The following is an 11399-nucleotide window of genomic DNA, read 5'->3' on the forward strand; positions in this document are numbered from 1 at the left end:
GCGACCAGCACTCTGTGCAGCAGCGGGGGCAGGGCTTCAGAGCCCAGAGTCCAGCATGTCGTCCACAGCGGGCAGTTCACTTTACAACCAAACTCTTCTACTGTATTTCACCGGTGTGACCGTGAGTAAGCTGTGACCTGTGTGTGTTTTTCCCTCGTGAGTAAGACGGTATTCCCCCGGTGTCAGACTTGATACTAACAAATAACACTAATAAAGTTACCTCCAGGAAAATACACCTATTTGGAAATGACCTCCGCTAAGTGTATTTCACCGGTGTTCCTAACTGTGAGTAGCCGTGACTTGGGTGTGTGAAGGAACTATGTCATGGCAGGTGTGTTGCTCAGGACCCAAGTAAGCACAATGTCGAGTGTGAAGTTGTTTGTACGAACGGTTCTCGAGAAAGCTGCAAGCATTCGGCCCGTTCTGAACAAACATGCTCTGGATGGACACTGCACTGTCTGGCTTAAATCAGAAGAAGCAGAAACGAGAAATCGACTACCACCCCCGCCTTGCCCTCCTCGCCGCTGGGAGGCTGCTTCGCCAGGAGTAGAGTGTGCGGCAGCTCCAGGAGACGTTCCCCCAGTTAGCAGTTAGCTCAAATTCAGCCAGTGCAACCCCCAGCACCAGGGCTCTGATCCCAGGACTGCCCAGACTCCCCGCTGGATCAGCAAACGTTCTGTTGCTGCTGTTAAACCGGTTAGACCCAGCTCTCCACCAGCCAGCTGATCTTTGTTTTTTTCATTTGTTTTATCAGGTTCACATGTCGTCTCCATCATCCAAAAAGATAAATAAGAAAAAACTGTAAAATGTAACAGATATTAGAAATAAATAGAGTAAGTGTTTATTAACTTGACAGCTAGAAACATATTTATGTAATAAACATGTGGAACACTTATAAGAATATTATATTTTAAGAATAATTTTATAGTGTGTATATTTGAAGAACTAAACTACTAATCTACACTGATCTATAAAGTTAATCACATCTGGACTTACAGAGCTTTTCTGCAGTTCCTCACAGCTGGAATCAGTTTCAGTTGTCCATTATTTGTTGTGTTGTACTTCTTCAGATCCAACTCATCCAGAACCTCCTCTGACATCTGCAGCATGTAGGCCAGAGCTGAGCAGTGGATCACAGAGAGTTCCTTCTCTGATCTGTTCTCTGACTTCAGGAACTCTTGGATATCCTGATATACCGAGTGATCGTTCATCTCCATCAGACAGTGGAAGATGTTGATGCCTCTGTCAGGAGAGGTATAAGTAAACGTGTTCATCTGCTTCAGGTTGTTGATGATTCTCTGGATGATTTCTGGACTGTTGTCTGTCTGACCCAGCAGACCTCTTAAGAGTCTCTGGTTGGACTCCAGAGAGAGGCCATGAAGGAAGCGAACAAACAGGTCCCGGTGGCCATTTTTACTTTCAAGGGATTTCTCCATGGCTCTCCACAGGAAGACATCCAGGGTAGAATCAACATATTTTTTTCCCAGGAAGTCCTCCAGTACCTCTGTGTTGCTGTTTGTGTAACAGTGGATCATGTAGACTGCAGCCAGAAACTCCTGAATGCTCAGGTGAACAAAACACTAAGAAGAAGATCACACACTCTCTTTTGAAGATCTCTGTACAAACTCCTGAGTACACCGAGGCCTCTGTGACATCCAGACCACACCGCTCCAGGTCTTCTTGGTAGAACATGATGTCTCCTTTCTCCAGATGTTCAAACGCCAGCCTCCCCAGCTTCAGAAGAACTTCCCTGTCAGCCTCCGTCAGCTCCTGTGGACTCGTCTCATGTCCCTCGCCGTACTTCTGCTTCTTCCTCTTTGTCTGAACCAACAGGAAGTGTGAGTACATGTCAGTCAGGGTCTTGGGCAGCTCTCCTCTCTGGTCTGTAGTCAACATGTGGTTCAGAACTGTAGCAGTGATCCAGCAGAAGACTGGGATTAGACACATGATGTGGAGGCTCCTGGATGTCTTGATGTGTGAGATGATTCTGCTGGACAGCTCTTCATCACTGACTCTCCTCCTGAAGTACTCCTCCTTCTGGGCGTCAGTGAAGCCTCGTACTTCTGTTACCCTGTCAACATATGCAGGAGGGATCTGATTGGCTGCTGCAGGTCGGGAAGTTATCCAGACGAGAGCTGAGGGAAGCAGATTCCCCTGGATGAGGTTTGTCAACAGCACGTTGACTGATGATTTCTGGGTGACATCAGCGCCAACCTCGTTGTTGTGGAAATCCAGTGAAAGTCTGCTTTCATCCAGGCCGTCAAAGATGAACAGAACTTTACAGACAGTGAGCTTCTGTAATGTTGGATGGAAAACATGAAGCAGCATGAGAAGACTGTACTGCTCATCTCTGATCAAGTTCAGCTCCCTGAACGAAAGCAGAACCACCAGACTGACATCTTGGTTTTCCAAGCCCTCTGCCCAGTCCAGAGTGAACTACTGCACTGAGAAGGTTTTTCCAACGCCAGCGACGCCGTTCGTCAGAACGACTCTGATGTGTCCCTGTTGGTCAGGTAAGGCTTTAAAGATGTCGTGGCACTTGATTGGAGTGTCATGGAGGGTCTTCTTCTTGGAAGCTGTCTCAAGCTGCCTCACCTCATGTTGGTTATTAACCTCTTCACTCTGTCCCTCTGTGATGTAGAGCTCAGTGTAGATCCTGTTGAGGAGGGTTCCACTTCCTGTTTCATCAGTTCCTTCAGTCACACGTTCACATCTCCTCAGACTGATCTTATGTTCATCTACAACCTCCTGCAGACCTCTATTCAGACTGATCTTATGTTCATCTACAACCTCCTGCAGACCTCTATCTGCTGAAAGAGAGAGACAAGTTTAAGACAAAACACAGAAACTTATTATTTCTAATGCCAATATAAAAATAATCAATATAAGAACATATAAAGAAGTAAAGGTTATAAAGTCATCATCCCTTCTTGAAGTCAAAACTAACGTCACTGTGATTTTTATATTTATTGTTAATAGTTTTTCAACGTGTCGCTCTGCAGGACCAGACGTGTGTTTGTAAGTCAGAGAAGGAGACTGTAGCAGGAAAGCTAATGTTGTTCAACGTCTGTGGCTCCTGTTCAGTTGAGTTCAATTCAATTCAATTTATTTTCATATAGCGTCAAATCATCACAGAAGTTAAGATCCTTTTCATAGAGAGCAGGTTTAGACCGTACTCTATAATTTAGAGACCCAACGAGACATCCCCCATGAGCATGTACTGTTATGAGACAATGGCAAGAAAATAACTCCCCTTTCATCAGTGTGACTGTCTGTCTATGATAGAACAGTGATGTTGTTGCTTTACAGAGATTAATAGTTCTCCATCAAACATCATCGTGATTGGTTGATGCAAAGATCTAGTGCTATCATAAAAACAAAACATACAAATGTAAAACTATTCCTTCTGGGTTTTCTCTCAAAGGAGAAAAAAATACAAGTGATACAGAGCAGATAGTATCTATGGTGGTGAATATCTTAAACAGTTGTCACAACAATTGTCAGTGTATTAAAACAACATGTCCTGTTTCCAGACATGAAGACATCAGCAGACCGATCTACAGACTACAGTCTGACTGGCTGTCTGCAGTCCAGGTCTTGTTCTGGATCTGGACATCAGCTCCTCCACAGAAGCATGACTCCTCCTCTTCTCTCTGTGGAGACATTACTTTAGAACTAAAATCATTTGTTGATTGTTGTTGAAGAATATCAAGACTTTGCCGATACTGAAGCTCAGATGGTCACAGAGAAGAGTTAAAGTGTTGGTACTGAATTCAGCATTCAGTCTGTAATGAAAATATTCCTTTATTTTAACTCTCCTGCTTTAATAAACAAGAATTAGCTGCTTTTCCTATCTGACTGTCTTATTAAACATTTAGTGATCTGACTGAACTTTGTTTATTAAAGAGGAACAACGGCCATTTTTAAAACATTCACATTATTCTATTCTAACAAGGAACACCAAGGACACCAGTGTTACATGCTGTGTGTCTTAGACTGCTGGTCTACCTCAATATTTAGTCCACTTCTAACCTCAGTTCAAACCTAACTAACTCAAACTAAACTGCCCAAAGTGACTGTGAATCAGTAAAGGACATAATCAGCTCTCTTTGGCCACTTTTAAAACATTGATATTATTCTGGAGGCTATATAACATGATGGGGGGAAAAGAAACTGCAACTTGCTCATGGACACGCATATTGCGAGGGCACGCCGGGAAACCACAAGGTGGCAGCGGCTCATTTCTCTCCGTTACAGTCCACAGGGAGGAAACTGACTCAGACACTATGACAGTAAAGTAATAGAATGTTGGATTAACAATCACCCTGCCTCAGGCGTCAGTTTTCCTCCTTCTGCTCTGTATTTCATTTACCTTTCAGCTTTGGTCATTCAGTCTGAGTTTTGGTCATTTTTATCTTTAAATCAATATGATTAAAAACTAATGTGCGTTTTCTGTTGTTTTTTTTCAGACTTATATGACTAAGATTCTTCTCAACATCTGAAAGAAAAAAACTATTGTCTGTTGCATAATAAAAAATAATTTAAGCCATTTTCCTGAGTTGCAACTCTTTTTCATAATCCAAACATAGATGGTAGCCAGAAATGACACTTCATCTCGCTCAATTAGTACAACATGAAGCTGCATTTTGAGGTATATAAATCTTTTAGCAGAACGCTTTGTCTTCATCTTCAACGCATCATCGTCCACCAGGTCAGCTTACAGTAAAAACAGTCTCTTACTTTGACTCTGAGGGTCCAGGTTCATTACTGAAGAGTAGAGGATGACCTTTGGACTGGTCACTCTTCATAGACAGACAGCTGGGTACTGGAGACTCTGCTCTCTGTTTGTACTGAACTCTGCAAACATCAAGATGATTTAATTCATATCACATGAATCTCTTTTTAGGTCATTAAGGTCGCTCTAAACACACAAACTACTGCTGCTGTTGACAATAACGAGGTTTAAGAGCTTGTAGCTGTTTTCTTAGATTAGATTACATCTTTTCTAGGTGACTGACACTAAGAGCAAGAGTTTATTTGACGAAGTCTGTTCCCTTTTAGTTGGCAAATGCATTTGTGTAGAAATTGGAATATAGCAGCTCTCTTACTTTGTGTCTGAGGGTCCAGGTTCATTACTGAAGTGTAGAGGAATATCTTTAGATATTGCTAAACCAAGCCCCCGGGAAGAGCGCCAGGATTTTAAACAAATTTTTCATAGTGGATAAAAGGAACGTTTCAGACAGAGGGTGAATACAGGTATATTCAGGCAGACGGTATAAAAAATAATATAGCATTGTCAGGATGAACATAGGGTGGTTCCCCTGAACGTTTAAATACAGATCAATAAGATCACTTCCTGAACAGATTCCAATCAGCAGATGGATTTATTAGTAGTTTAGCTTTTGAAATCATGCTAAAATCACATATCTGCTTGTGGATGGTTCGCTTGCTTTCACACCAGAAACGAAACACTCCCAGAGTTCGCTTGGAAGCGGACCGAGACCCACCTTTTAAGGTGGACCAGAATTTGAATGAGCTTTCACACCGGCCCAAACAAACCGTACTAACTGTACAGACCTGAGTTTGTTTTAACCCAACAGAACGGGTCATGAGTGAAAGCAACCTGTTTCGCTAGCAAGGGAGTAAATAGAGAGAGAGAAAAAAAAGCATAACAATAACCGGCTCACGGGAGTAATCGATGATAATTATCTCCTTTAGTTGGTCATATATCACTGCTAGTTAGTAATACAACCCAAAGTTTTACCAAAGTTCAGCATCGCTTTAACTGTGATTAGAAGTTACTGGTGACCCAGACCTTTGTCCAGCGATATCTCTGTCAATTTTACTGCTAATGAAAATATTCTGCAACAATTTTGGAATATTTAGCGCCTATTTGGTGGCCATTTTGAAAAATAGCAGCCACGGCCCCCGGGGGCCAAATTTGCAGCGCCCCAATATCTATCTTTTAATTACATATAAACCTACATCTTTGCCAAATTTGTTGCTTCTATCGCAAAATGCACAATTGTTAGAAATATTTCAGCTCAGCTGCCCCACTACCACCCTGCCTCAGTCTACAGTCTTCATCCTTCTGCTCTGTTATTCATTCACAGGAAACCTTTGACCTTTGAGTTTATCTACGAGGGCGTGTGTTTCACACAAATCAGTTTTTAACACGGTGTGTTCATGAGAATCTCTTTTGGCTTGAACAGGTTTATTTAAAACGAGTTTTGGTCAAATGTGTTCTAATTTTTATGTTTAAATGTAAAAACAGTCTCTTACTTTGACTCTGAAGGTCCAGGTTCATTACTGAAGTTCAAAGGACAACCTTTGGATCGGTCACTCTTCAGACAGCCAGAGACTAGAGACTCTTCTCTGTCCTCCCCTTCCTCCACACAAACACTCATCTTCTGATCTGAAGTCAGTCTGAGAGGTAAAACAAGAACACTGACTGTGAGCAAGTAAAGGAAACAAGTTTGTTCAAGAGTCACAGGCAAGACTGAGAGAACAGGAAGTAACACACACTCAAACACACACACACACACACAAACAGTACAATAAAACCACTCAGAACTCCACCTGGTTCTCTTTAATCTCTGGTTGTTTTCTTGGGTTACGACAGGTTTAATGAGTATTATTCAGCCAGTCATGACTTTGTGTTCACAGATGAATCAAACTGCTGAGTTCATTCTAACATTTCTCTCCTCCACAGTCCACAGGGAGAAAACTGACTCAGAGACTTTGACAGTAAGATAATAAAATGTTGGATAAACACTCACCCTGCGTCAGTCTTCAGTTTTCATCCTTCTGCTCTGTTGACTCAAAATGGAGTCACTGAACACTTTAAGTGTCAGGCTTCCCTTCCTGTTCATGTACCTGGATCACCTGCTGTGAAGTGTTGCTCCTCCCTTCTCCATTTATAGGAAGTCAGGTGAGTTTATCTGAGTGTGTGTGTGTGTACTTGTTTTCATGAGAAATGAGGACAATTCTATAATAACACACCTTCAATATCAGGACGCTCAGAAAAATCACCACAGTGTTCTCGAGTGTCTGTAGCATTAAAATCAGGTGTGACCAAAATATAGCCTTAGACAAAATCCCAACAGCTTGATGTATTCGTAGAAGCATGGCCTGGAAATATTTTGATTCCCAAGTCTGTAGGACCTTGGGAAAGGCACGTCCCCATTAGTCACTTTTTTTTCAAAAGTCCTGATATTGTCTAAAAACACGTATGTGTGTGTGTGTGTGTGTGTGTGTGTGTGTGTGTGTGTGTGTGTGTGTGTGTGTGTATGCGTGTGTATGTGTGTGAGTACTTGTTTTCATGAGAAATGAGGACAATTCTATAATAACACACCTTCAATATCAGGACGCTCGGAAAAATGAGAACATTTTTGGCGTCCTCATTTTTCCGAGCTCACCACAGTGTTCTAGAGCCTTTGTAGTATTAAAATGGTTCACATTCTTTTCAAAAGTCCTGATATTGTCTATAAACACATATGTGTGTGTGTGTGTGTGTGTGTGTGTGTGTGTGTTTGTTTGTGTGTGTGTGTGTGTGTGTGTGTGTGTGTGTGTGTGCGTGTGTGAGAGAGAGAGACAGTTGATTAGATATAGGAATCCTCTGAAGAAATCTTGATTCATTTAGTTCAGATCTAATCTCGTCTTCATCATCTTGCCTGCAATCTCTCTGCATCATTACAGCATGAAGAACGGGCTTTCTTCTGCTCCTCCTTTTATCACTTAAAGCTTCAGTGGGCAGTATATTTTTAGCATCATTGGGCAAAAATCCCATAATAACCTTTCAGCATATTGTAATTCAAGTGTTCTGAGAGAAAACTAGGCTGTATTCGAAACGGCATACTATACTAGTAGTACATACTGATTTGGCCAAAATGTAGCATGTAGTATGTAGTATGTAGTATGCAGTATGCGAACGAAAGCAAAATCTCCAGTATGCCAAAAATACCCGGATGTCATACTGATTCGGAAAAAATCTCCAGTATGCATCGGACCAGTCTACCTCGCCTACTGTATCCCACAATGCAAAGCGCTGGACCGCTACAGGCTACGGTTATAACAACAGCAGCCAAAAACGGCTTGTTTTTTTACATTTTTCATAGCTACTTCATCACTAAATTCAATTCTGAAAGTTTTTGAGGCGTGAAATCAACTGTGTAGATTTTGAATATTGACAGTTTTACGATATTAGATGATAAATCAAACATTTGCTCCAACGTTTTCAGAGTTCAGAAACTCCACAAACTGCCATGACAGCCAGCTAGCGCCTGCCGGGGTCGCTACTCGCCAGCCGAGCGGTCACGCTCAGAGACCACTATGAGCTGGCTGGAGCTCTCTAGAGACCAGTCTGTAGACGAGGGGCTTTTATTTCCTTGTTGACGGATAGTTTGTTTAAATATTACAACACAAATGTCATTTATATATTAACAGAAACCTGAGATTATCTGACTTTTTGGAGTTGAAAAGCTCCACAATCACCCGCGGCTCTCCAGCCGGCCAGTGACACTCAGAGCGGCTATAGAGCAGCAGAGTGGCGAGGGGAAGAGCAGCCTCCGACGGGGCAGAGAGATACCTGCTGAGACAACATGACCCTTTTTAACATTACTCTAATAAAATTTATCTGGAGGGAGATCATTCCACTGTTTAGTTTCTTAACTGAAAAAGCAGTTTGAGTAATGTAAATTTTGTGGATCAATATTTTATATTTCCCGTCTCCCCTCGTTGATGATCCTGTTTGTCTGACTTCATTATGAGCTGTTAGAATAAATAGTTTAAACCTGCAGTATCTTATACAGTAAACTAACAGAACATAAACATCAAAATCACAGTTGTAATTTTCGATAATATTGCAATAGTGGTACGAGTTCTTCTTTTTGTCCAGTACTTTAAGAGCTGGTGTAAAGGCTACGGCCTGGTCTAGCATACTGCTAAATACATCGCTTTAACTGTTGCATACTGCATACTACTCAGGAACTCAGTATGCAGTACTGTACGTACTGTATACTGCATTCTGCGTTCGTCAGTAGTATGTAGTAGTAGTTTGGAATACAGCCCTAGACTTCTGCACCTCCTCATGGCCTCTGTTTTCAGGCTTTAAAAAATCTAGATATCTAGACTTTGACCAATCACAGGTCAGAGAGAGACGTTACTATTGTGCTCCGGCTGGTGGGCGGTGCTTGGTATTTCCTCAAGAGATCTCAACATGGCTGCCCGGTCACACACTTTCTCATTTTACAGCTAAACAGTACACTACAAGATATTTCTGAAAACATCTGAGGAGAGAAATAGGCATTACAGTAACAGAATATTGATTAATATTTGATCAGCGCTGCCTAGTTTGACCGTTTGATCGGAGTTTGTGAGTGATTGACAGCTGACTCTCATAGACAACAGATGGACAGCAGACTCCAGGTCAGCTCTGATTGGTTGTTTTCCTCCGGTCTGTGAAATCTTGCAGATGCTTTTAGGAGCACCGGGGGACACAGAGGAACATGATTTTTTTTCAGATTACCTATGACATGCACTACTGTCAGGATATAGTAACCGTTTTATAAAAATAACTTTTTAAAATCATATTTGCACCATTTCTACCCACTGCAGCTTTGTACAGATGTGGATTTCTCTACAGCTGCACAGTAAAATCATTAGTGTTACTTTAACTCAGTGAGGAAAAACACTATCCATCAAAGCAGTTTGTTTGATATTCTGGTTAATAAGCTGTTTTTAACAGACAAGAGGACAGACAACAACAGCTTTAAATTATTTAGAATTTATGAAAAACAACAATTTGATGTGTTATTTCAATTAACGTGTTAGTTTAGCAGACCATACCTCTGAAAAAACAATCAAAAAGGAGATATGACATTTAACTTTTCATTACAACTGTTATAAACTGATCTGAAGTAAAGTAAATGAAACAGCAGAAATATTCAAATACAGATTAAATAGAATAAAAGAAAAAGAAAATATGAAGACATTACAATAGAATAATATCATCAAGATACAATTGATTTTAATGTAATCAACAAGTTAATGAAACTGGGCCTTCAATGTTGGTTAGTGTGCAGCATGTTAGCGGTATGTACAACAGCTCTGTGTCCTCTAGGGGGCAGCAGATGACCAGAGAGGAATGGAGAGAGCTGTGAAATATGCCCCATCATGCTGAGGCTACGGTACAATGTGCAACATGAGGAGTGACGCTGAATAATGTGGAGCTCTCATTTCCTGAGCAGAGAGGCCTGGCTGCAGATCTAATGTGGAGGGCAGCAGAGGCATATTTCCAATCAGCAGGCTAGATCAGGAGGATCATCAGACCCCCGGCCCCTGACTGTCTCCAGACACTTCTCACTTCCCTCAGGCCCTTCAAGCATTTATAGGAACTCTCCCCATCCATCCACCAGATCCCCTCAGACTTCACCTGGCCCTCTCTCATCCACCTACCATCCTGTTGACAATAGTGTAATCTTGTTTCTGACCATTTCCGTAGTAAATTTCCCTTCATCCTTCAGTACCTGCCGGTCTGCTGGGTATTTGTTCTCCCTCTGTTGCCGGGATTCATATCAACTTGTAGAGTGTTGAATCATAATTGCATTGGGTGATGTATCCCAGAGAACATCACGGCAGCCAAACAACTTCCTCTCCAAGTTACTGTACTGTATGTTATCATTGCATGGTTAGTTAGTTAGTTATAGAAAGTTTTATTTCCATTTCATGCCAAACATTTGACCCATTAAACATGGGATTACAAGGCACTGATATTTATCAAACATCAACAGGTATAAGTCCAATAACAAACGACCACTCGGGTTGGCCACCGCCAGGGCTGCGCTTTGTCACCAATCCTGTTTGTGATATTCATGGACAGGATTTCGAGGTGTAGTCGGGGGGAGGAGGGTTTTGCAGTTTGGTGTGATGAGGATCTCATCGCTGCTTTTTGCAGATGATGTGGTCCTGTTGGCATCATCGGTCTGTGACCTCCAGCACTCACTGGATCGGTTCGCAGCCGAGTGTGAAGCGGCCGGGATGAGGATCAGCACCTGAGAGACCAAATCTGAGGCCATGGTTCTCAGCAGGAAACCGATGGATTGCCTACTCCGGGTAGGGAATGAGTCCTTACCCCAAGTGAAGGAGTTCAAGTACCTCGGGGTCTTGGAACATGTGATTGGCCGGAGAATCGGAGCAGCGGTGGGGAGGGGGGGTATTGCATTCGCTTTACCGCAACGTTGTGACGAAAAGAGAGCTGAGCCGGAAGGCAAAGCTCTCGATCTACCGGTCAATCCTTGTTCCTACTCTCACCTATGGTCATGAGGGCTGGGTCATAACCCAAAGAACTAGATCGCGGGTACAAGCATCCGTGAGGGACTCGGAGTAGAGCCGCTACTCCT

The sequence above is a fragment of the Sebastes umbrosus genome, chromosome 2, assembly GCF_015220745.1.
Source record: "Sebastes umbrosus isolate fSebUmb1 chromosome 2, fSebUmb1.pri, whole genome shotgun sequence".
In the NCBI taxonomy this organism is placed as follows: domain Eukaryota; kingdom Metazoa; phylum Chordata; class Actinopteri; order Perciformes; family Sebastidae; genus Sebastes; species Sebastes umbrosus.